Source organism: Lynx canadensis, chromosome F2 (genome assembly GCF_007474595.2).
Source record: "Lynx canadensis isolate LIC74 chromosome F2, mLynCan4.pri.v2, whole genome shotgun sequence".
Classification (NCBI taxonomy): domain Eukaryota; kingdom Metazoa; phylum Chordata; class Mammalia; order Carnivora; family Felidae; genus Lynx; species Lynx canadensis.
The window spans coordinates 2647043-2673949 of record NC_044320.2 but is presented as its reverse complement, the minus strand read 5'-3'; the positions used below and the strand labels follow the sequence as shown (position 1 = coordinate 2673949).

General features: G+C 56.2%; 1 protein-coding gene across 2 annotated transcripts in view; it reads right to left on the bottom strand.

The window, feature by feature from the left end:
- SLC45A4 (solute carrier family 45 member 4) overlaps nt 1–23312 on the bottom strand; it is a 73100-nt gene extending 49788 nt beyond the window's left edge. The window contains exon 1 of one of the 2 annotated variants that reach the window (XM_030304588.2): nt 23147–23312. The gene's annotated coding sequence lies outside the window, so the exon portion shown is untranslated. Of the gene's footprint in view, nt 1–10000; nt 10484–23146 lie in introns of those variants that run through there. The other variant, XM_030304589.1, reaches the window with a different exon arrangement.
- Nucleotides 23313–26907: the final 3595 nt, after the last annotated feature.

The window sequence follows — 26907 nt, the reverse complement described above, 5'->3', positions numbered from 1 at the left end:
GGGCACGGGCACAGGTTCCTCACGGTCACAGACCTGCCCAGACATCCAAGAACTGCGTGTGTCTCTTAGGTAACACCCAGTGGGACACGGGGGGCCGGGGGGGGGGGTGAATCAAATGGGAGTGAACAGCAAGCACCGCGACACCTCCCTCCTGACCCCATTCCAGAAGGAGCCAGGGGGGCGGGGGGGGGGGGCCCTGGGGAGAGCCTTGCGTGTGTGAACCCAGCTACATGGACACAGCGTGGAAGGCACCGCGTTCCAACGGGACCCTGCGCCCCACCGTCCTCTTCCCTCGAGGCAGCTGCCCAGCCTGCGCCGTCCACAAGCACAGGGCCAGGTTTAAACATGCAGGAGCAGGGGCGCCTGGGGGGGCTCGGCCGGTTGCGTCTGACTTCGGCTCGGGTCCTGATCTCCCGGTTCATGGGTTTGAGCCCCGCGTCCGGCTCTGTGCTGACAGCTCAGAGCCTAGAGCCTGCTTCCGATTGATTCTGTGTCTCCCTCGCTCTCTGCTCTTCTCTCTCTCTCTCTCTCTCTCTCTCAAAAGCAAATAAGCATTAAAAAAAATTTTTTTTAATGCAGGATCAGGCACTAAAGCTACATCAGCTGACTCGAATGACAGTCTACGTGACAGCAAATATTTCTCATGTTGAGTCAAATCAAAGTACTTATTTTCTTCCTAAATTTTAGGGGGCAAGGCGTTAGGATCGACATCAAGCATCTCTCTAAACAGGATTCCTCTGCATCTTGCACTAACACTGCTCCCTAATGTGAAGGAGAACATGGCCAGCACCCAGGAAGCAGGCACAAGAACATTTAGGAGGAAATTACGCGGAAAGAAGGACGAACTGCCCCCAGAGGGAACATCCCTGCAACATTTGCTTTATGCTAAAATACAGACTTTCTCCTGTGACTTTTTACCTTTGATCTTTAGATAGTGTTCCCAGATTTGCAGAGTCAACTCAGTGCAACGGATTTTGCTTTTTAATTAAAAAGCAGTGAGTGGTTCCACCACCCCCTCCTTCTAAAATGTTCTAGCTTAAGCCACTGGAGTCAGAGGAAGCTTTGGCTGCCATGGAAACAAGGGTGTGCCTGTCCGCCACGCAGCTCCGGGGACCCCTCCCGGGACCCCTGGAGGCGCAGGGAACCCGAGCTTCAGGACCGCCCGCGACGCCAAGTGGGCGACCGCTGCAAACGCTTGTAGGATCAACCAGTATTTCTCTGAACTTGCAATCTCGTCACCAGGGGCAGAGCCAGGTACACAGGAACTGTGCCAGGAGACGGGAGACAGGCGGGCTGCGGGCTGCCTGAGGACACTCGTAACCACCAAATGGGATTGAAAAATAAGAATAAAAATTCCTCACATTACATACATATAATCAGGAACTGACCTCAAAGACAAGGGCGTAATTAAGGAACACCACTAAAGACTGCCAAGACACAACGGGCCTTTTTGATGGTATTTATATGTAAAATCCAACCAAAGCGGTTTCCAGGTTCTGAATTTATCCTAAGGCAAAAAGGAGGAAGTGCCACAAAAGTTTCAAACTGGAAACTACGGTCTCTTGCGCTATGAATTCCTTCAGTTACTTCAATTTGGCCCGTGGATCAGGTGAATACAAAAGGCCCGTTTTTAAAGGGAAGTATGAAATATACTCACAACAGTAAAATCAAAGCTAGTTTTCTTAAAAAAGGTACCGTTTTGGCTAATGAGAACTTCGGGATGGCTTTGTGTATGGCCCAGAGTTCAAATTACTCTTCCTTTCTAACAAGTAAAACAGCATTAACAAAACCACCGTCCTCCACTACCCTCCGTGCACCTGAAGCCAGAGCCGTGGTCAGGGATCCACAGACGCGATGGGTCACGTCCGCACCATTTACAAGATGGCACACATCGCTGAGCCGCTCCGAGTGTCTACGCCCTTTCTAACCCCCTCCATCTCACAAAGCCCTTACGGCACCTACAGGTGGTGCTACGTCAAGGACATGGTGGTCCCAGGAGAGTCCCCCGGGGGCGCCCTGTGCGCAGGCCCCAGTCCGGAGACCCGGGGAAGGCAGGGCGAGGAGGAGAGGGGCAGGACAGCCGCTTCCCCTGCCCCTCCTGTCTCTGCTCAAGGAAGTGGCCGCTCCAGCGACAAACTCCCACGGAAGGGGGAAGTGGGGACGGGGCCTGCTCCCAGTTTCCTTAACAGCTCAGATCACACGCTGCCTCTAACAGAGAGGACTGACCCCTTCACCTGGTGGCCCGCGATTCTCCGTGACTAAGAAACCCAGTTTGGTACCTGACTGACTAACCCTTCTGCCATCTGGCGAAGTCAGCCATTCGGAAGCAGGGCTTCCCCCGGATGCCGGCGAGCTCAAGTGTCCAACAGGGACTTCGTCACGGCAGCCCGGCACCGCTGAAAGGGCGTCTGGAAACCCGAAGCCGTGGTCACTAGGTATCCAGGGCTTTAAAACGTGAGACCCTTCGACTCCAATTCCCTCTCTGGACCTCGTCAGGAGGAAACAAAGGCACGGGGATTACACCACTAGGAAACCGGAAGGGTCCGTACATAAAGGGTGGTTCGTGCAGACACGAAATCATGCGGCGTGATTCCCTGTTGATACGGAAGTACGCCTAATATTAAGTGCAAACAGCTTATAAATCAAGTACGTATTATGATCATAAAAAACTAAGGCTTTTTTTTGAGGAATGGGTACAGAGAAGAGTGTTATTTCTGGGTGATTTGTAGTTGTATTCTTTCTGCATCAGGAGGACCTAAGTTTGTTTCTAATTTAAAAAGGAACAATAAATTTCCTCTGAAAACAGATTATCCGCTTGTCCTCTGCAAACACAGAGGAAGATCTCGCTGTGTGGCAGGACACTCAGGAGCGTTTTCCGATCACAAAGCCGAGTCTCAGGCAGCCCGAACGGTGCCAACAGAGGCAGGTCTGGAAAGCCACCGACTGATGCACAGAGCTACCGGAGGGTCCGCATAACTGGTACAGACTCGGAGCTGACCGCCGCGACCATCTCAGAAGCTTCTCCCAGTCCGCCACGGGCATCACCGACTGTGCCCCACCCGGGCAAGCACCAGGCCCCTCCCACATGTGCTGGTGTGGGCAGGCTAGTCGTTGACGGTACCCCTGGCTCACTCTTCGCTAGCCATCCACCCGCCCCCTCCCGTTCCCAAACACAATCGCACAGCTTTCCTGTCCACGGCACCTCCTTCCACCCCTCCCTGTAACGCACACTCACTCCGCTGGACTTAGCTCTCTCCCCGCTGGGCTAAGGCAGGCATCCACCCTAACGGAGCCACCCGCCCTGTTCGCAGATTCTCCCACAGTGCACTGCACTTAAGAGGACTCCCGGCTCAGCCTCAACGACCAGACCCTGTGCCCGTCAAGGAGAAGGGAGTCAAGCGCTCTTTCCTCTTGTCTGCAGGGTAAGAGACAAGACAAAGCAGCCCTGTACGAGGTCTGAAAGAGGCCCACGTGGGATTAAGAAATTCTAATCTTGTCCAGGTGATGTACAGCAGCTTTCCCTGCCTGAAACCCCAGATGGCCCTGGGCTCCCCGGACCGAAGGCCCCATTGGAGTCTTTCAGCTGAAAACACCGACAGGCACCTTTCCCACTCGTTAATCTGTGGGTGCTGACGTTCCCCGGGCCTCTCGCCCCTGCCCTCCGGGATTGGATTTCCCTCTGTGAGCCAGCAGAAGGCTGCCTCCAGCCAGTGCGGAGAACACGGCCAAAAACACAACACTGGGAACGAGCCTGGGCCTCTCTGAGCTAGAGGGAAGCCCAGATTCCCCAGACGCCTGCAATCCAGGTGAGCGCCAGTGGAGAAAAGCAGGCCTAGCGCGAGCTCTAGAAGCCCGTATGCCACCTTCCCCTACACCAGACGGGGCGAATCCGCGCACGGCAAGCCACAGGTGGCCCGCAGCCGTCCCTCGCGCCATTCTAGAAAACAGGCAAGCTCCGTCTAATGCTGGCACAAGTCAGGTAATGACTGGGATGAAGTACCAGGATGCCACAGGTGAGACCACAAAGGCACAGAACCACCACCGCCTTCCCCCCACTAAAGCTGGCCAGAGGTTCGTGAAACTAGGAAACTAGGGGCGCCTGGCTGGCTCAGACAGCAGAGCGCGTGACTCTTGATCTCGGGGTTGCGAATTCGAGCCTCACATTGGGTGTAAAGATCACCTTAATAAAAACATATCTACCATGGGAATCTTAAAACAGTTAATGAAACTGAAGCACCAGTCTTTAAAAGCAGGAGCGTCCTTACAAGTAAGCCACCCTGAGCACAGTGGGTTCTCAGACCCACGTGTGATGTTTCCTTTACGTGAACTCAGCCGACAGCAGGACCTGAATGTGCCATCACAGACCCGCGTGCTAATAAGCAGGTTAGACTTGACACGTGCTGGAGACAAATGGCAATTCACGCCCTCAACACTGCCCTTCCCACCTGGGGTGTGCTCCCTGCACGTACCCCACGTCCCGCAGGCCGGCCTGAGTGCTTCCATCCCGACAGCCCTCGTACCGGACGGCAACAGGGGCTCAACACAGGACCGCGCAGCACTAACCTTACTGCTTAGTAAGGACCTTACTGCCTAGGATGAGTTTGCAGACGGAAGGACAGAGTCCCCCTTTGGGAAGATGAAGCCGCGGACGTGGACGGTTGTGATGGTGAGTTTCTCAGCTGTGAACGTGCGCTTACTGGTGGATTTTGTTAGGTATATTTTACCAAAATAAAAGCAAATGACAAACATGGGGCGCCTGGGTGGCTCAGCCAGTGAAGGGTCTGACACTAGAGTTTGGCTCAGGTCACGATGTCACAATTTGTGGGATCGAGCCCCACATAGGGCTCCGTGCTGACAGAGCTGGGAGCCTGCTTGGGATTCTCTCCCTGTCTCTCAAACTAAACTTTAAAAAAAAAAAAAAAAGCAAGTAACGTATTATGAGGAACTTCTCTAGAAGAAAGTCCTATTAGCAAGGAAGTGGGGTTTCTGCCACCGGGGGAACTCAGGTTCCCCAAACAATCCGACCGACCCCAATCTTTTCAACATGGACTCTGACAGCTACAGGACACGGGGGCACAGACAGGAACGAAGCCCCATGCAGCCGTGTGGGGACAGCGGGAAGTCACGGGACACAGGGCCCCCCAGCACTGCCGCAGCCACCAACAACCCAGAGCCCTGGCCACACATCCGCCCCAGCTCAGAGTCAGGAGGGAGGGAGGGAGGGAGGGAGGGAGGGAGGCAGCGAGAGAGACAGAGACCCGCGCACACACAGAGACAGAGAGGTGGAGACAGAGAAGGAACAGCAAGTCAGCAGGACAGAGTGAGTCAGCTGACCGAGGAGGAAGTGCTGGGTCCCTGAGGTTCCCCACGGGGCACAAACACAAGCACCAAGAGCCAGGCCCCGGGCCTTGCTGGGAGCCTGTGTTCAGGCAGGTGCCACCGTGACCTCTTTGCTAGGCACCCACTGCACGTTTCATCACCTAGGGGCCCCAGCCCCAGGGAGAGAGCCTCCGTGTCCAGTTCTGGCCAGCCCCCACCTGCCACGCCTGAATTACTGTGACATTCCACTGCTCCCCGACACGGACACGCCTAGCACCAGCACCGCGCCCAGGGCCCTCCGCCCCCACCCCAGCAGGAGGCATCTCACTCACTCGCTTGAGAATGAAGGAGGGCTGTCAGGTGGAGGAGAACGGTTCCGGACAAGATCCAGGAAGTGGCTCCTTTTACTGAAAAGTAACCCCCTCAGGAAAGGTTTTACTTTATTTCTTGAGGAATACGTTCACTATCGGTGTTGTTTTCCTTCAGATCTAAACAATACCACCCACCCCGTGTTCTTGCTACGTTAAGTTTGTTTTCACGGTGAGGCCAGTTTTCCCTCTGGAAGGAGGCACCTCCGGTTTTAATGAGACAATTCATTAAGAGGTAGGGCTTCAGGTACAAAAGTCTACGTTCCTGAAAAGCCTGCCAATCATAACATGGGCATCAGACACACACTCAGCGGCCCGCTCTCCCCTCCCCCCAGCACATGCCAAATGCTCGCCAGCAACAAACAAAAACCACATGGATAAAGGACCTCTTTACAAGAAGAGCCAAAACAATTCCATCTGTTAACAAAAACTAACTGTTGAATTAAAGGTTGCAAGTTCAAACACAATCTGGCTATTGTAAACTGCGCCTCAGTTTATCAACGTAACAATAACTCTCTTTCAAAGATTGATAAAGTTCTCCACAAATACTGGCCCTCCAGCATTTTTAAGATACTTTGCGGGATAAATATTAGCTCGAGACTTGCCTACAGGAGAAGCGAAAGCTGCCAAAGAAGCAGTTCTAAACAGAAGAAAGGGAGCGGCTTCAGCCGGAGGGTAGCAAGCGGCCCAGGCCCCCCGCGAACAGGAGGTGGCCCGGGCCCCTGCCCTGGCCGGAGGCTGGGCTGCCGGGCCCCCTGGCTCCCCACCCGGCCCGGGGCTGCCCAGCACAGGAGGGCAGGCTCTCCCATCTCCCGATCGGGGGCACAGCGCCAGGCACTCAACAAATAAACCACCCGGCGTCCAGAAAGACCTGGAAAATTGAGTTAATTAAAAGGAGAGATTTTAAGATAATCGTTGGGGTGGAAAAGAACAGGGAGCATCATAGGTGAAATCTGATTTAAACTGAATTTCCTGAGAGACAGTTAAACAGCCCGGGCCGGCAAGTGCAGAAGGGGAAAGGAAGCGGCCGCGGCCGGAGGTGGCCGGCCCCCAAGGCCAGGCTGGGTGGGCGTGTGCCCTGTCTGTGCTGCCAGTTCCCTGACCGGCTCCAGATGTCACGTACCCTTCACTTCACCTGCGGGGCACTTTTTATGTTTAACACAGTAGCTTGCAACTCAACAGGAACTGGAAGCAGACTCAGAACAAAGCCAGCCCTGGCGCAGGTGACACACGAGTCCCCCAGCAAGGGACCGGCTCGGGGAGAGGGCCCGGAGCAGGGCCGGGCCCAGCCAGGTGGCGAGGGGACCTGAGCACCTGTGGAGCGCAGCCTCCCCCAGCACAGGCCCCGCAAGACGTGGTCCAGGGACCTTGACTCCCACCCCCTTAATCGTCCAAGGCCAGCCCTGATCTCCTCACGCTCCTTCTCAAACAAAGCGGCGTGCTGAACGTCCTCTCAGGCACAAGTTACCTTGGAATGCACTCGAAACAAGCTATGCTTCCTTCCAGGACTGCAGACGGCGGTGCCCAGAAACAGGCCGCACGGCCTGGATCGCTATCGCAGGCTCTCATGACTGCAGAGACTCGGACGCTCAGCCATCATCTCCTGCTCCGCAAATGGGAACAACACGCCCAGACCGTGTGGAGGACCAGGTACCGCCGAGGAGCACCGCGGAGCGCAAACCCTGCAGCCTCTCGCTAAAGGATGCTGCGGTCACCGCCCCAAACCCTCACGCTACAACAGCGGCTGCTTCTCCTTACACGTGGGTAAGCGTTGAAAACTCCCTGGGTGAACCAAGCCCTCTGTTCAACTACATCACACAGTACTCAGGTACGGAGCCCTAAAAGAGAAAAACAAAATGAACAGAGAACAATCTAACAAAATTTAAGTTACTGAACATGGTCTGATCTTGCTTCGAAAGGCCAGAAGAATAAAAGAGTAATCCAATACTGACAATACCATTGGTTTCATGACGACTCTAGGTAAAAGTTGTCACTAAAAAGGAAAAATTCTTTTTTGGAAAAACAAAAATTTAGGTGAATAAGTGGTTCAGCATAGCCTGTGATTTCGCCGTAAAGGAAGGTATACCTGCGTTGGTCCTAGACTCCCACGGACCCCTTTGCACGGGACCTTCCCCAGCACTAGAACGCTGACCACTGAGGACTGAGGGTGGCTAAGTCACCAGGGTTGCCCCCTCCGGGCCACCTGGGGAGTGGACGGACAACCATGGGCACAAAGAAACCGCCTCTGGTCTAGGGCAGGGTCTCTCCCGTTAAGGCACCTAAAGACAGGGGAGGGGAGAGGAGGGTGGAGAGAAGAGGTCACCTTAAGGCACAGCCGGTGAGGCTTCCTTCCCTGCCACCCTCTCACCCAGGGTGTCAGAGCAGAGGCCCACGTGACAATGGAGGGCCGCAGGCAAGCCTAGACCTGCCCAAGCACAGAGGCTCAGACTGGATTTTCGGCGGGAGCAGGACAGTTGGCTCACTCCACCACGGACAGTGCCGTGCGTGTGCTGGGCGCTTTCTGCCGGCAGAACCTGCCCCTGCAGGGGTCCGCCCAGGGAGACACCCTCAAGGGGCCAGTACATCCCAGGGGTGGGTGAGCCTGGGAGCGGACAGGTGCAGTCCAGGAGGTCTGCAGCAGACACAGGGCAGCAGGGCCAGGCGCTCAAGGAGGGGGCCGGTCCGCCAGCGCAAAGGGAGGGGCTGGAGCTTTGATGTGACCTGGGCCGGCAGTGGGAGGGCTTCAAGGAGCAAACGAGAGAGCAGAAGCGAAACTCCTTTGGAAACCGGGCAAGCATCCCAAAATGTAGCAGGCTGCAGGTCAGAGGGCGGCAGGGCTGGTAAGACCCTCCGAGAGGGTCCTGCCCCACTGCTCAAAGTTCTTGAAAACGGGCCACGTGTCCTGAGCTGCTGTGAAGGACGAGTCTGGTGCTCGCCCACCATTAGCAGAGGAACCTGCGAGCCCGCTGCATGTGTGAGCTCGCTGGCAGGTGACAGCACTCTCCTTTTACCTGCGGGCCCCTCTCTCCAGGCTGCCCCTGCCCCCACCTGGAGTCCAGCCCCGCAGGAGGCACCCTCCTGAGTTGGTTTCCACCCCTCGGTGCTCCTTGCTGCTCCTGTGTCCCCAGCACGCAAATGGCCAGACATCCTGTGGCCAGCCCGGCCCCTCCTGCTACCTTGCTGTGCTCCAGCACAGTAACCCAGGCCGGTCCCTTGTCCTCGTCCTCATCGTCCTCATCCTCGTCAGTCTGAGGCCCTGGCTACAGACCACAGCCTCCCTCCACGTCAGGCTCGCTCCCTCTGCAGGGGACAAAGCCTCTGAAGCCTGGGACAACTGTGCTGTGCTCCCCTGATGTCCGAATAAGCAGCCACAGATCTGGAGGCCGGACCGTGCTTCCTTTCCTCCGGAAGCCCCGAGGTTACTTCTCATCTGGGTGTATGGAAGGGGACAAGCTGGATGTGACGGGAACTACAGGTGGCAGGACGGGGTCTGCTGTCCGGCAAGGCAGGGCCTAGCATGGGCAGTACCCACAGATCTGCCAGCCCGCTTCTGCCCCACACCCATGCCAGGCGGCCAGCAGGCGTTTCCCGGCCAAGGGCACAGCTGTAGGGAAGCACCGATCAATGAACCACCCCAAACACCCCTGGGATGTCTGTCAATCAAAACTCGTCAGAAGCCGCTGCCACTCCTATGCCACAAACTCATCACCAAAGGACACCCCACGTCTTGGGCCTGTGCAGAGCCTGTCAGGGAGGAGTCAAGCTGAGACACCCCAAGGATACCAAAGGGCGTGTGTGCTGGGACAAAGGGCATATGTGCTGGGAGCAGCTGGGGGCACTTAGCTCTTCTCACCCTGGGGAAGCCAGCAGCAGCCTGCCTGCAAGCAGCCAGGTATTTATTTAACAGCACGGCAAGATTCCCTCCCGGCCTGAGAGTTCTGGGCCCATCTACAGCTTCCCACCCAGTGCCCTGGGACGGGCAGGAGAGGAAAGCAGGGTGGAGGACAAACGAGGAGGCTCTTGGTGCTGCAGCCCAGAACATCTCAGCTTCTGCAGACATTCCAGGAGTCGACGTCAGCCCAGCTCGGCCTGCACTGTTAGGGCAGTGCCGGGGGCCCACCACACCGAGGGCACCCGAGCGGCTGCAGGCGGTAAGCAGTCAGCTACCCACGGGCAGGGGAGAGGGAGGGAGGGAGGGAGGGAGGGAGGGAGAGAGGGAGAGGGAGAGAGAGAGAGAGAGAGAGAGAGAGAGAGAGAGAGGAAAGGGAGAGCGAGAGCGAAGGGCTTCAGGGATCCTCCCGCGCGGCGACTACCTCTGCAGCTGGAAGGTACCGAAGGCAGGTGGCGATGGAGACACGGGCCAAGTCCCACGTAGGCGCCAGCCAGGAGACTGAGCGCACCACGTGTGCAAACCCGACTCCCTGCTCCAGGAGGGTGGGTGGGCACTGGAAAGAGACAGCCCCAAATACTGGTACTTCACACAGCGGCTCAGTAAGCCCAAGCCCTGCACACAGGCCTCTAGGTGCGGGGTTTCAGCTGCCAATCGCAAATCCACTCCTCTCCCGCACGTCACAGGACAAGAAGGAAAAAGTCAGACAGGATGCTTTTGTGCTGATCTTAACAGTACGGACTTGCCTTAACGACGGCTGAAGTCACATTTTCTTCACTGGCTTTTAACTACGCCTATGAGCACTTTACCCTGAAGTTCAATTATGACAGTGACCTTCAATTATGACAGTGACCTGCCACAACTCACTGTGAGAATACAGAGCTCTGTGATCTATGAAGGAAGAGTCCCTGAAGGGAGCCCACGACCACAGGGGAAGACGCTGCACAGGCAGGGTCTGGGACCCTGGGACCAGGGGGCGGGTGGCGCTTCAGCCGCGGGAGGAGGGGCCGTGGCTCCGCGGGCGTCAGCCCAGCTCGTGCCGGCTGGCTCCGCAGGCTGGCTGGCCGGCTCAGGAGAGAGGGGCCGGCTCATGGCACGCCCCCGCCATCAGGATGGAAAGTTGGCCCGAGCCAGAGAGGACGTCTGGTGTCTATAAAAATGTTCCTCCCAGGGGAGCCTCTGCAAGCAGAGACTCTGAGAGACTTTCATTCTTTTCCTTATTTGCCACTCCGAAAAATAAGCCGTTCGTCCTATTCCAAAATGCAATACGGGTCAAAACCTCCTACAGAGAATAGTGACCCAAAGAAAAAGGTCACCAGATCCAAAATATTTCTCATTTGGCCAGTGGCCCAAAGAAACTCTATTCTGTTTACTTGGTTACTCTCCTGGGGGATAAAAGCCTAATCCAATACACCAAGTGGGCCCATGTTTGTCCAAATTCTACAAAGAAGGCGGGACACTGGCCGCTTCTCCCTGCCTCTGGGGGGGGTCCTCCTGGGTGCTAACCCCTCCCCTCCCCCAGGGACTCTACTCTGTCCCCACTGCGGCCTCACGTGGGAGAAAATAACCAGCCATTGAGTGTCTGTCCCACGTGTCCACCCCAGCCCCCGCAGCCCAGCAAGGCTAACCAGAGACAACGCGTGACCCGCAAAGGCCTGCGCAGACCCAGAAGTGGGCTGAAAGTGGGGCTCGGGGTCTGCCGGCTCCAAAGGGGGCTTCTCTCCCCATCGCAGGACGGCGCCCAGCATGGGCCAGTCAGTGCGAAGGGGCCATCGGCCCCTGCCTGCCTCAGGTGGTCCTCAGCCTGAGGTCCTCTGTCAGGGCAGCCGCCGAACAAGGACCCACCCTCATCATCTTTGCAGGCCGTCCTCGGTCACCGCACCTCAAAGGCCTCCCTCTCATCCTGAGCACAGAGCTCCCGCCTCTGGCCGCAGCCAGCCCTTGCCTGCGCTGGAACGAGGCAGCCCCCCCCCGCTTTCCTCCCCAGTGACACCGTCCCTTCAACCTCCGAACCAGTATTGCCCCAGGAAACGAGGACCAACGAGACCAGATGGAGGCAGAAACGGAATGCGCCACGGAAAGCCCACGACAGAGGCTGCCCCGGAACTCCGAGACAGCAGAGGAAGGAGCAGCTACGCGCATGCATTTGTACACACTTCCTGGGGCCCACCCCGAACCGAGCAGCTTTGCAGGCCCAGGATGTTTGCAAACGCGAGATTTTAGTCTCTCTGCAGAGAGTCTGTAAAGACGCCAAATAATGAGTTTTAGCAACAATCCCAGATGCAGTACCCTTGACGCTTCTGGAACCACCCTTGGACATCAGTCCTCAAGCTGGGCATCTTGAGGAAGAAGAACGACACTGCTGCTTAGGAAAACACCAAGGCGTCAGCAGGAGGGGAGGGTCCCATGGAGGGAGGGCACTGGGGGTCGGTCACTCAGGCCAGTGCCCCGGGATTCCATGGTGACTATGTACCTGGCACGGGGACGCAGACGCACTGGCTTGGGTGGGCCGCTACTCGCTGGGGAGTCCAAGGAGATCCTCCCCCTTCCTGGGCGAGAGGTGCCTCAAAGACAGGCGCAACTCCAGCTTGTGGGGAGCCCCTGCACCGGGACCCCAACATCTCTTCCTGTGGCCCCACCCAGCTCCCAAGGAGGTAGGGGTTGGAGCTCACTGATCCCTCTAGAAATAGGGGACTTGGGACCACAAAAGGAGGAAGGGCAGTGGTTTATGCCCATCGGCCATCCCTTACAGAGGCCTGGCCTCTGCAGCCCAGGAAAGACACGGTCTGAGAGGCGGCCCTGCGGTGCACCTGCTGGAAACAGACCAAGCAGAGCGAGGGAAGCTTGCAAACCTGCACGTGTATCTTTCTTGTACCTTCAAAGGTGCCTCTTCAACACACTCGCTACTTAAGCCACCTTAAGTCTTCTCCAGAATCAGGCGAGCATCATCAGAGTAACAGTTACAGTTCCAAAGCAAGCGTTTCCCCATCAGGGCACATTTAAAAGAGCATGACCCCAAGGCCACTGCGTGACCCCGGGAGGGTCACTCACCTCTCCAAGGCCATGAGCCCAGCGGCAAGGCACGAGCCAAGCACCTGTCCCTTCTCTTCCGCTTCCACGAGCTGCGATCCTACAATTTAAAACCGTGCACCAAGGGCGGTATCATCGCAGGAGCGAGGCCTGCAGGGCCGGCAGGAAGCCTGTAATAGACAGGCTATAAACTCAACACACCTCACTCTGTCTTCAAGACTAATTTTAACAGGGAGAAGACATAACCACAGCTAACAAACCTTTCCTTGCGGATATGATTTACAGCATCGTGACTCAGCGGCCCTGACTGCCTGAGAGGTGAGGTCACCTGGAGGCACGGAGGTGTTTTCCCAAGGCAACAACCTACACCTACACACGGGGCAGGGAGAGCGGGCCGCTGCCTTCCCCACACTCCCCCCCCCCCCCGGGGTCCTTTGACACCCCCTCATTAACACTTCACGGCACATGTGGATTTCCAAATTCCTTCCAAGGAACGTTCCCACGGCCAGGCTGGCCTTTCTGGCCTAGCGGGTTGATCAGCCAGTTAAAGGCGGTTAGCTGCAAATATGAAAGTTCCTGATGGGATTTGTTGAAAGAGGTTGTCCTCTCGGGCATCTGGTGAGTCTAGTAACAAAAGCATGTAGGCCAGAAAGGGCCACCGTGCCCCTTTTGCCCACCACCCCCCTCAAGGGCTGCCACAGGTGCACGTGCCACAGGTGCCACAGGTGTCCACGCCGGGCCAAAGGCCACTCAGCCGGGGGCGTCTGGCACCCTGGTGTTCAGACCGGCGAGCAGACGGCACGGCCAGCATCTCCAGCAGCTACGGCACCAGCAGCCAGGCGCCCGCAGGCCTCCCTGGGCACAGGGCACGAGGCCCTAACTCCCCCAAGTTTCTCTCACCCCCTCCTGCCTACACGTGGCTCACACCACGGCTACTAAGCCCGGGCGGCCTCAGCAGCGCCTCTTGACCACCATCCCGGCCGCCCCCCTCCCCAGAATCCCAACTCTCCCGGCCGGATCCTGACTTCCTCTCCCAGGCAAGCCCCTCACCCCAGGCTAGCGCCCCCACCGCACAAGGGGCCCGGCCCAGCTCACGCACACGAGGGACCAACAACAAGCAGAGACCGCGGCCACCGGAACCTCCTGCTCTCATTCTGTCCCCAACCCCTCTGACCATCCTGCACCTGCCAGGACGAGCCCCGGGTGCCCTCCCCCCGCCCCTGCTCGGCCTGGCCCTACCCCTCCACACAGGAGCGGACCACCTCCGGAATTCCAACTTCCCCTGCTGGATCCCACCCCCTCTCTCTTGGGGACTTCCAAGTCTCTCTGCAGACACTGCCATCAGCAACTGTTTCGTATAGGACAAGGATAAAACCAGCTCCAACTCCAAGTCCTTCCTACCAGCCAGTTCCGACCCCAGCGGCCACACAGACATGTACTTCCTGAACCCTCGTGACAGGCCGACACAGGGACTCCTATCATTAGCCCCAATTTACAGGTGAGGGAGCTGCAGCCACCAAGTCTGGTGCCCAGAAGATGCAGCACTGGGCGGGGGGGGGGGCAGGAAGGACACAGCGGATGTGGGGCAGCAGCCCGGCCACGGCCGCTTCAGCCCAGGGCAAGGTCACTGCTAGGCTGGGAAAAGCGGTGGGGACCAGAGGAGACACAAGAGCGCCATTCTGGTCTTGATTTCTGAAGGGAACCCTCCTGGTCCAAACAAAGCTGGCAGGCAGGCAGCTGGACAGACCCTCGGCCGTAACCTGGAGAAGCTGGCGGTGATGGGCCGTCCCAGGCTAGGAGCACGTGCCCACGTGGGAAAAGGGGCAGAGCGGCTGCACGTGGGACCCGTGGCTCCACAGAGGGCTGCGCTTGTCTCTTTTAACCAAAGAAACTAAAACCTAGCCTGATTAAAATCCCTGCTTTGAAACAGTCTTTTACTGGGGCGCCTGGCTAGCTCAGCAGAGAATGCGACTCTTGATCTCGGGGTGGTGAGTTCAAGCCCCACACCGGGTATAGAGATTACTTTTAAAAATGCAAAGACGGGGGCGCCTGGGTGGCGCAGTCGGTTAAGCGTCCGACTTCAGCCGGGTCACGATCTCGCGGTCCGTGAGTTCGAGCCCCGCGTCAGGCTCTGGGCTGATGGCTCGGAGCCTGGAGCCTGTTTCTGATTCTGTGTCTCCCTCTCTCTCTCTGCCCCTCCCCCGTTCATGCTCTGTCTCTCTCTGTCCTAAAAATAAATAAAAACGTTGAAAAAAAAATTTTTTTTAAAATAAAATAAAATAAAATAAAAATGCAAAGACGTACAGGCGCCTGGGTGACTCAGTCGGTTGGGTGTCCGACTTCGGCTCAGATCACGATCTCAGGGTTCGTGGGTTCAAGCCCCGCGTCGGGCTCTGCACTGACAGCTCAGAGCCTAGAGCCTGCTTCGGACTCTGTCTCCTCCTCTCTCGGCCCCTCCCCTGCTTACACTGTGTCTCCCTCTCAAAAATTAAATAAAAACACATTTAAAAAAAAAACCCAGCAAAGACATAAAATATAAATAAGACAGGCCTTTACTTCACTTTCCACACACGACAGACGACCCCTAGAGAAACGTGTAGAGTTACACAGATGATATGTGCCTCACGGCCTCCCACTCAGACCGGATTCTAATCTTCAGGGCTGCAGGCGGGTTAAGAGATTGCTGAATATCACCAGTAACTCTTCGTATACTAAAGCCACATTCTCTTCATTTGAAGAGTACGGAGAGGCACTTTTATAAACGGATGGGACTCTGGACATTTCCCAGCTTAGAGGAGATGGGCTCGGGGCGCCTGGGTGGCTCAGTCGGTGGGGGTGTCTGACTCTCGATCTCGGCTCAGGTCCCGATCTTATGGTTCGTGGGCTGAGGCCCCGCGTGGGCTCTGCACTGACAGCGGGGGGCCTGCTTGGAATTCTCTCTCTCCCTCCCTCTCTGCCCCTCCCCTGCTTGCACAGGTGTGTGCCCTCCCTCTCAAAATAAATAAACATCAAAAAGAGAAGAAGATCTGGGCTGTTCTGCCAAGCAGCCGGCCGCCCCCACCGGTCCCGGCTCCGGGGGAACCAAGTGGCCACGTGCCAGAGAGCCCTGCGGGATCCCCGGGGGGGCTGTGGCCTCTGCAGAGAAAACAGGCAGCTGGGCAAGAGTCAGGGCAAACCAGGCCCCTTGCCGACCCCCCAGCTCCCGTGAACCAGGAGGCAGCCAAGCACCTTCTCAGCCAGGCGGGCCCAAGGCACCAAGAAGGGTCCAGAGATCTCCTGGCGCTGTGGCTTCAGACTCTCGATCACAGTTTCCCTAGGAAACATTGCTCCTCGGGTCAGTGAAAACGAGCCAGTGGAGAACGTGAACCCAGACGGCTACAAGTCCCTCCGAGGGAACTTTAAGTAAGTGTAACACGTATCATGCCGTCACCTTATAGTACACAACTTACTACATGCAGCAGACCTTGTGCTTGGGTCTATCGCATACACCGCTGAACGAAGAACACCTATTACGACCCGACCGCTTTACCGTAACAGGTACGTGAGGTACGTACCACATCGTGACATAATAGCACACCCTGTCCAACGAATACATACTCTGGAGTCCAGAGCACTGTCCACCCCAGGGCGTACGTCTGGCCGGGGATGAACTACAAGTGCAGACCCCGGTCCAGCCCGGCGGGCCCTCTGCAGGTGGCACAGGCCGCAGGCCGGCCTGACCCTTCCCCCTGGGCTTGGCCCAGGGGCAGGAATCCCGGCCAGCCACTGCCAAGTCCGATCTCCACGTGACACTGCTGAACTCTTCCGGACAACCTTGACTCGACCCTCACTGCTAATTTTAACTACCCTACATCTCCCCACGAAGTAAACTGGAGCATCCCACTGTCACCATCGCAACAGACTCCAGCCGCCACTCCGGACGGCAGAATGCCATCAGGTTCCCAGACTCACTGGTGCCTGAGACAGACGCCCGGGTCCGCAGGCACCGCTCGTCTGGGTCACAACGAGGAAACACGACAAGCCACCACCCTCGGGGCTGCTCTCTACACCCCTCCGGGAGAGACCAGCCCACGGCCAGCCGGAGCCATCTGCCCAGTTCTAGAGCCTCCAAAGGCAGAGTCTCAGGCTGACTGCCGGCCACGCAGCCCGCTCTCGGGACTCCACACAGCCCAGGCAGCCTCGGCTCCAAACAGGGCTTCCTTAGCTGAGGCCCAGAGACGGGGGTGCTGACAAGGATCATCATGGATGGGTGTTAGGAGATCCCTAAAGTATATACAAAATGCTGTCTTTCCACCCGATTTTCAAAGGAACTCATGACCCCAAAAGGGTGGAGCACTACCCCAGTTAGCAATGGGGAGCGAGGGAAGTAACCATGGTCACATGGCGGGTTAAAGAGATTTTTGTTGTGACAGAGTGTATCAGCTTTTCATAATTTTTATTTTTTTAATTTTTATATTTATTTTTGAGAGAGAGAGCACGCAAGCGAGCGCACCCCCCCAGCGGGGGAGGGGCAGAGAGAGAGGGAGACACAGAATCTGAGGCAGCCTCCAGGCTCTGAGCGGTCAGCATAGAGCCCGACGGGCGGCTCAAACCCATGAACCGCGAGACCGTGACCTGAGCTGAAGTCGGACACTTAACCGATGGAGCCACCCAGGCGCCCCTATTTTTTTATTTTAGAGTACACAGGCAAGCAGGTGAGGGGCAGAGGAATAGAGAGACACGGAATCTTAAGCAAGCTTCACATTCAGCACAGAGGTCAACTCAACCCTGGGATCGCAACCTGAGCCGAGATCAAGCGTTACACGCTCAGCTGAGACCACCCAGGCGCCCCTACTTACCGTAATTTTTAAAGTCAGCCTTCCCCTTTAGAGTTTCCTTTAGAATTAACTGAACAGTTTAGGTTCATACGGGGCGGGGGTGGAGGGAGGGGGTAAAGGACAGATAAAAACAAAACTAGAAAGATGAATTCTAAATTTAGGGAAAACTATAAGGGCCCAGTCCAGACAATTTCCCAGAGCTCACCACACATTCAGTGACATCAGAAAGTAAAGATCAAACCACACAGTTTCTAGAACTGGTCCTCAAGGAATGGATCCAAGTATGAACAAGTAAGGGGACCGTCCCTCTGTCAAGCAGGCCGTGCTGTCTGAAGTCGAGTCCTAAATAAATGTTACTCACTTGGCTCGCTAGGGTGATAATGAGCTTGTTTTGAACCTCCTGTATATGGTGTTAGCTCATTCATTTTCAAAAGTAACCCAGGACAGACAGAGCCGGGGAAACACTGAGCAAGAAAAAACAGGTCAGCAAAACACTGCTCTCACGTTTCATAACCAAAACACAAGCCAGGCTCCAGATAAAACCTTACTCTGACCTGCACGTTGCATTTAGACAACGGGTCCGGGTATCACCTCTCTCCTTCGGGTCCAGAGTGCAGCGGTGCCCCTTCTACCGTGTCTGGCTCTAAAGCTAGCTGCACAGACACCCCATCTAACCAAGGCCCTCCTCCCTCACGGCCGCTCACCGTGCTCCCACGGTGCACAGGACCGATGCAGTCCAGACTGCCCTCAAGCTGCTTCAAGGCCACCCGGCAGACAACGGGAAACCAGCAACCCCAGGAAAAGATTAAGCGGCATAGGGGGCGCCTGGGTGGCTCGGTCAGCGGAGCAGCTGACTTCAGCTCAGGTCACGATCTCACGGTCCGCAAGTCCATGAGTTCGAGCCCCTTGTCAGGCTCTGCACTGATAGCTCCGAGCCTGGAGCCTGCTTCAAGTTCTGTGTCTCCCTCTCTCTCTGCACCTCCCCCACTTGTATTCTGTCTCTCTCTATCTCAAAAATAAACACTAAAAAAAAATCTTTTTCAGACTAAGTGGCACGGGCCACTTTATGGTCACATGTAGCAGGATGGTCACAGCTGCACCCTGGACTCAGCAAAGCCCACTCAGCCTGGGTTTCTCAGCTATGCTGGGCAACTCAGTTTCTCCCTTCTGCCACCTTACAAAGACCCCAAATTCCCATAAAGCCACAGGCATCGGCTCCCACCAAACAGGGAACCATGGCAGGCGGCCGAAGACCACGCATCCACGCATGCTCCACCTCGGTGACCACGCAGAAGAGCAGTGGCAGGTGCGGTGAAGACGCTGGCCTCCCGGGCTCCCGCCCTGACTGGCCAGCATCGGCTGGCCACAGACAGCCACCACCTCCCCTGCAGCCCCCGGGTGCAGGTGCCCCTGTGCCTGGGGGGGGGGGGGGGAAGGCTCCCAGCTGCGGCCAGGCCCAGGGTGGGGTGTCACCTCCCTTGCCGGTGTCCCTTAACCCTGCCCACCCCTCTGTACGGCCCTAACGCTCATCACTCTACTTGCGATGCCCATCTGCTTCCTGCAAACAGAAGGGCACAACAGATACAGCGGCCAATACCCTTCTGTGACGACGGGGACACACAGGCTCGTTCAGTCGCGGGGGAGGAAGCAGCTGGCAATGATAACACTATCACCTCCGGGTAATTGCGAAGGAGCGGCTCAAGAAGATCATTCTCAATGCATCATAAAATCAAGACTAGAGCCATCGGCCTTGGAACAGTTTCTCGGAGGCAAGACGGGATGTGTACGCGGATTCCAGACACTCCAGACGAGAGGCCTGTAGGCCGAAGGGCCCAAACTACACATGAATCACCAAAACGGGTTTCAGACGCCCAGAGGTGCAGTTACTCCGGGACAGTGCAAAGAAAATGGAATCGAAAGGCAACCCCACGCTGACTGGAAGCGTGGGCTCTGTTTGATGCAAACGAGTAACTCGCTGTGTAGCCGGCAGGGTGGGTAGTCGACTTACACCACAGCCCACAAAATGCGGGCGAGATGCATGCCGCCATAGCAAGTATAAGATGTAAACCGAAGCCCCCTGCAGACAGCCTGATGGGGGCTCAGCTCAGAGTGTGGGGGAAGGGCACAGTTAGGGTGGGAATCAATACTACACGAATAAAAGCCTTGCAATTGGGGAAGAAAAAAGAAAAAAAAAAAGATCTAGACAAGATCTTCCCGGGGTGAAAATCTACGAAAAGACGTGAGCAGGAATAGTTTAGAGCTTAGGACCAGCCGGTGGCAAAGAGCCGGCCGGGGAGGACGCTGCCAGCCAGGAGCAGGAGGGTCCGGAGCCCACGGGCCAGCCCTGGGGTCCCAGCCCTTGCCACGAAGTCCACCGCCGGCAGGGTACTCGGGCCTCAGAGACCGAGGTGCACGGCCAGGGGTCAGCGGCTGCAGGTCTGGCACACGGCTAAGAGCTCCTCAGTCCTCACAATAAGAGGACGGATCAGAGTGGGGAGAAGGGCCCGTTCGGACCCGCCTCAAAGGCTCCGAGGGCTTCCGGGAATCTACGGGGTGCCAGATGCTCCTCGGGGCCGGGCAGCACTGGAGAATCACCTCCTAGGTCATGCCTAGCTGAGCATCTCCCAGGGGCTGCCCCACACCCAGGCCTCTCCCTTAATCCTGTGGCACTCCGAGCGGCCTCAGTTCACAGGTGAGGGCCGGGAGCCGGGAAGCGGCAGGTAACGGACCCAGGTCACCTCGCCAGGTCTGCCAGGCTCCACGCTGGCTTTCCACATGGCCTTCGGGATCCACGAAATCCAGAGGTCTATCTTCTGCTGGCATAGGGTGCTGGCATCCCACGGAGGGAGCAGGAACGGGCCACAAAATGGCATCCGCGGGTGAAGCCCTGACTGGTACAGAGGCCGCAGATCGGGGTGCAAGGGAGACCCAGAAGGTAGTGGGGGGCAGTGCTCAGAAAACTCGGCCAAGGAGCGCGGACCTGCTACAGAAGGCGTATGGGTGCTCACGGGGCTTCTGGACACTCCCAGGCTGCCCTGCTCCTCCGGCGACTTAAGGCGCAGACCCATGACCATCACACCTGGTTCTGGGTAGGGACCCTGGGGCTCACAGCTTAAGGAGCAAAGTCACAAGTGGGGGCAGCAGGGTCCAATCTCTGCAGGACCCGGCCGGCTCGCTGCTCCCAGCCTCAGCTTCCTCACCTGCAACCAGCTGTTCTGTACGGCCCAAGGGGGCACAACTAGAACTCCTAGGGTCACTCACAGCTTTCCAGTTATGTGACCTGCGGCTAGTCCCCTGATCCCATCAATAAAGACAAGGAGATCTCTTTTCAAAAGGGAGATAACTCCCCACAGCGCTGCTTTCAGTTCAAATGTTATCGGGGGCTGGGTGCCCAACTACGGGACACTGGGCAGACGGAAGTCTCAGCGGGACACTTCGAGCCCCTCCTACCTCTTATCTTGCAGTGGAGTCCCAAAGAGGCTGGTCTGGAGCACCCAGCTCCCGTCAGCGGCCCCTGCGGGTGCACACAAAGCTGTGGGCCGCACCGGCTTCAACCAGCCGCCGCAGCTCCACCGGCCCTCCCTGGGGGGCTGCCCAGAAACTCGCCCCAGGGAGGCCGGAAAGCGGCCGGGCAGGGCAGGAGCCAGTCCCTCTGCAATCGCGTGTACCTCGATGGAGGAAGCACCAAAGGCAGCTCCTCGTGCCAGGGACCAAGCCACAGCCAGCAGGGCGCTCGCACGGATGCCACGCAGGGCACACGGCCCAGGCATCGAGCTGGGACACCTCTCTAGGCCGAACGGCTCCTGGAAGAGTCCAAGGACTCCACACAAGGCAGCAGTGCACCTGGGGCCCCCCGCAGTCCGGCCCTGGCACAGGGCCCCCACCCCCTCCCAGCAGTCCTTGGCTGCCTGACCCAAGTGCGGCTGTCACTTCACAGCCTCGGGCCCCAACAGTCAGGCTTTGTTTCTTCCTAGGACAGTTAAAAGGGCCTCCACCTCCAGGAAGCCCTCCCTGAGGAGCCAGGCATGAGGGTGGTGATAATCATCTTTCATGTTGGATGGGCCTTAGATCATCACTCTTGTCTCCGTATTATTCTTCAACTGTCACCTCTCCGCTAGGCTAAAACCGCTTATGCGTCTCCCACTGTCCCCCGTACATTTGCCAGCAGAGAATTCAGTCAGCAGCTAGAATCTCAGGCTGGCCCCAAAGAGCTCTGGGCCTCGGCCTTCTCATCTGTGAAGCAAGGAAACCACTGCTTCTATGCAGAGCAGTCAAGAAAATTCACAAGTGAACTCTGGGCGGCACAGAAGCTGGCCCACGGCGCGCACTCCCAGGTCCCAGGTGCCTGTCCAAGACAGACGTCCGTGCGATCCCCTGGGGCTGCAAGGACTCCACCAATGCACAGGGAGGACAGCCGAGGCCCAGGCACGACAGAACTCAAAGCAGAGTGCCTCTGGGGTCTCACGGGGACTCAGTTCAACAGAACTAATCACTTGAGTCCCCCCAAGTTTACCACACTCTCCTGAACATGCCTGCTGAGCGATGGCTTTAGGAAGTCCAGATTCTTCTTCAGATTCTCCCCCATACAATCCATTTGGTGTTTTAGAAAGTGGGAACATCATAGCGGTTTCCTGCCCCTCGACTGGGTTCTGAAAGCCAAGTGCGCCCGGACTCCCACCAAAAGGGACTGGGATGCCGCCGAGCAGCGAGGACCTTCCTCAGCCTCATGGCGAAGCCCTCTGGCCGGGGAGCTGGCGGCGCCGTGGGGCGGCAGGCCTGGGATCCCGGTCCCCGTGTGAAGGGCTCCAAGCCGAGGCAGGACTACGTGGGCAAAATAAATCCCCAGACGGGCAAGGTTCTGAGGGGACCAGCAGGAAGTCCCTATTAAAGTTGTAAACTCTTCTCAAAAACCGTATCAGAGGCAGGCAGAAACCACACGGCCCACATCTACTTGGCTCCCACTCTCCCACAGACCCACAAGATTTAATCAAAACCCTATTTGAACTTCACAGCCATAAACTGACACCATCCACGGGACTCTTATCGGCGCGCACGCGCACACACACACACACACACACAGCCTCACTTCTGCAGAGGTTGTTCAAACGGTCAGCAATTAACCAAGGACGGATGACCGGCCTGCACAGGTGCTTCCTTTCACCTGCATCTTCCCGGCAGGTGCGGAAAGCACGGTCTCTTCTCAGTTCACCTGGTTAGTTCGCTTGCAAACACGGTCCGGGCGCCTGGGGGGGGCTCAGTCAGTTGAGTGTCCAACTCTTGGTTTCAGCTAGGTCATGATCTCACCGTTCGTGAGTTCAAGCCCTGCATCGGGCTTCGCGCTGACAGCGCGAAGCCTGCTTGGGATTCTCTCTCTCTCCCTCTCTCTGCCCCTCCCCTGCACTCTCTTTCTCTCAAAAACAAATAAAATTTAAAAAGAAGCCCCCCCCCCAAAAAAAAAACACGGTCCTGATTTTATCTTGCATTTGATTAGCGTTAAACACCATCTCATGTGTGAAAAGTGACCGGTATTTTACATACACTGTAGTGAAGACGAGACACCTCAAACTGCAAAAACATACACTCCTGACACACCCGTAAACCCCGCTTTTCATCTGGGTGGAGGCGCGCCACAGCTTTGGGGCTCGTGGCGCTGCACGGGAGACCTATGGGCCCCGTGTCTCGTGGGTGGGTTCCAGGGTTCACCCCCAGGCTCAGCCACTCACTGTGTGTCTTCGGGCAAGTTACTTGGCCTCTCTGTGCCTCCTTCTCCTCTCTGTAAAATGCAGGTAATGACAGACAGCCCCGACTGGGTTTTGCAGACAGAGAATGAGGCTGAGTGTTCTGCGTTGGACTTGGCCTTCTGGATGTTTCTCAGGGCCTGTTAAGTACCAGGAACAAGCACTCATTATGCTCCACAGATCACAACATACACACTGAAGCTCAGGGCAGTGGGTAGCTTCTGGGCCAAGGTCACAAAGCCAGGGATGGGCCAGCCCTGGATGTTAATGGTCCCTGCACCCCGAACAACGTGGGGCTCGAGGACATTTCCGCTGCAGAGTAAAAGGCATAGGGCCCCTCCCTATCCTCTTAAGAATTAAAAACACTTTAGACATCTGAATAATTCAAGGATGAGCTAAACACACTTCAAACAGCCCTAAGCTTCCCTTCGGCTTGCCCGTCCCGCTAGGCTTGCCGAGCCCATGCTGGCAAAGCAAAGTTCAAGCCGGCCTCAACTGCTTACTCCACCCCTAACACCAAATCAGAGCTCCTTCGTTCGCATGGGCGCCCTGAAGGGCAGAGGCCACCTCGGCCATCGGGCCAGGCAGCTCTGGCTCCGTCCAGCAGAGGGTGGCGGTGTGCAGGGCCTGCCGGGGAGAGAGGGCTGCGTCCTCCAAGCCTCCCCTGCAAATGGGTTTACACAAGCGATGCGAAGAACCACTAGCAGCTCCTCTGTGACTCCAGTCTGTGCAGCACGACTGGCTGGGTGTAGACGGGCATCTGAGTCAGGCCCCAGGAGACAGGCAGTGTTTCCAGAACTGAATCCCCCCACGCAGGGTCACCTCTGGCCTTCAGCAACGCACATCTTTCGTTTAGCCTTTGTTTTACGAGCCCGAAACCCTGATTTCAGGCTCAAGGCTCAAAATGCTAGGAAAGTGTAAACAAGGGTTTGTGCTTGAGAGATCAGTGGAGGGTCCCCGTGACGGATGTCCCACCCTGTGTCCACCGGGGCAGGTCTGGTGTGCTGCCTAGCCCAGCACTACTCCTCACTGCTTACAGAAACCACAGGGTTCCTAGAACACAATCCGGAATTAGCTCCTTTCTGCCCTTATCCCTAAGAACAAAGGCGCTGCCTCACAAACCGAGGACAGGACTTGTCCCCAAATATTTACAAATCCAAACTCGTGGGGAAGCATTCTTAACTGGATTCTTAACAGCCAGGCCCGAGGACAGGAGACAGATAAAACTTCAGGACGCACATTCCTGAGATCCAAGGAGCGAGGCAAGTGGCTTGCTTTCTCCCCCGCCCCCCCCACCCCGCCAACCCCAAAGCTGGATGAAGCCAGAGACCCCTTGTTTTTGGAAACTCCCTTCATGTCACAAAACCATCTTATAATACAAAGTTCTACAGCTCTCCATCCAAAGCATTTTTGGTCTCTGGGCTAACAATAGTGAATGCTTCTGCTTTGAGAGCATCTCCAGCCCAGGACTTTCAAACAGCCTGAGGAAGTCCTTGGGTCCGCCCAGGCCTCTCAGGGAGAGCCCCCCACCTCTGCAAACCCCAGGTGGTCAGGTTCCTTGGCAACCCCGGGAGCCTCATCCCCACCCCTAGGGCTCTCATCCTAGAGGCAAGTCAACACCACCCTTCCCCTCCTCCCAGAAAGGAGCCCAGCACGGCAGGCTCACTGGATTCCTGCAGGACAAAAACCATTTCGGAATCCAAGGCCTGGCCAAGCAGTCTTTTCTGCTTCTAACACATCTTTCTGGAAAATTAAAATTTAACTCAAGGCACAATTCCATTAAGCTTAAAATTTAACCCAACCAAATAAAAATGCATTGCCGCTGACTGCAACACACACGTTCATGAGATGTATCATCTTCTGCCCTTTAACACATAAGTCCAGAAAACATGCAATTAAATATTAAAGTACACACGGATCAGCGCTTAACAGCGAAACGTAATGAAGCGGCAGATGCTCTTTACCCCTCCATGCACTAAGCACCTTTGGGGTTCTCAGGTGGGGTGCCTTTGGGAGCCTGAGTCACAGATTCAACGTCCCCAAGGGAAGGGCCAGAATGGCCTGAGCCCTCGCCAGCGGGGGCAGCCCCAGCCTTCACACGCTCCCTTCCTCCCGGACCAGCAGGAGTCACTCCTCCCTGGAATGTTCCAGCAGCAAGGGTGTGTACCAGGCACCAAGGGCAGATCAGTAATCCTTTAACTGAGGCACGTTCAAATGGACCCCCACCCAGATCATACCTTCCAACGTATTTTCATTTTGGGCATTCAGTAATTATGAAGATCAATGATACATTTATGCTTCTGTGGTTAGTTTTGTATCGGTAATTACAATGAGAAAAACTGCTTCTAGATGGGCTTAACAACAGCCTTCTGAGCACAGCAATGTTTTAAACCACAATTTATGTACATGTGTGTCACAAGCGTGAAGAACAATCAGTAAGACTTTCCAGTGTAAAAGCCTGTGACTTTAGAATAAAACTCCACGAGGGAAAGTGGAACAAACATCCAAGTTCGAGAGGAAAAGAACACGTACGCATTACAACCGTTCACAGTCTGCTGTTCCGTTTTCTAAAAGGTGACCGTGGTCATCAAATCATTAGTGAATTTCATATCGGATACTTTCAAGAGCAGTACGATTGCAACTTAAAATGTCTACATTTACAGTACTCCAAAAATGTTCTCTTTCTCAGCTATTTAAAATCAGCAATAATGGGGCGCCTGGGTGGCTCAGCAGGTTCAGAGTCCAACTCTTGCTACCGGCTCAGGTCATGATCTCACGGTTCCTGAGTTCGAGCCCCACATCGGGCTCTTTGCCGCCAGAGCTCGGGGCAGAGAACAGAGCCGGCTTGGGATTCTCTCTCCCTCAAAACAAAATTCCAAAAAATTAGCAATAAAGTTCAATGTCAACTCAGAAACGTGCCCGTAGTTTTCATCAAAGTTCTTTTACAGGGCATGAACAAAAAACTCCGAAGGTCTCGGCTACGAGGCAACCCAAGGCTGAAAGACCCAGAATTTAGGCAGCCACGTGCTCGCCACACCGCCCCCCCCCCTTGTTACGTCCAGTGAACTCTGGCGAAACAAGTTCATCTCCGGTGTAGAGGTGGCAAAGCCCCTCCCCTCAAATAACTGGTGGAAAAATATTTCCTTCCCATTTCAAACCAAACATCGTACTCTTGGATAAACAGATTTTGCCAGGGCGGGACTAAATGGTCGGCAGTGAGAAGCGCGCCAGTTTTCTGGCCTGGCAATGACCGAGTGATGGCTCGATTTGTGCGAGTGACCACTGCATCTGGCCGCAGTTCCAACTCCTCTTCAGCAGCGATTTTAGGGGTTTGCTATGCATTCGGTGTTCAAGATCTTCCTTTCCCTACACTGGGAAGAATTCAGTTGCACGTCAATTCAAATGGCCCCAGGATCCAGAGGCAGAACCCCAGGAGAGGCCCTCTGGCAAACTCTAAACACTCGCTCCGGGGCAGCCACACCGCAGAATCCCAGGTTAGGAGGTACTTTTAAGGAAAGCGCCCCTCGGGCACTGGTTCAGGAATGCAGTTTTCCTCTCTGCCAGCAAAATCCTTCCACAGGTTTGGGAGGATGAAAACACGGTCGAGGTCGACCGAACAATGCTTCCCTCACCTGGGCTTTGGGCCAAGCAGAGGTGGGCGGGCAAGGTAGCCCCGCTGAGTAACTTGAAAAGGCTCTGCAAATCCCTTCGGCTGCGGGGGAGCCACCTCGCCCTCGCGGAGGCAC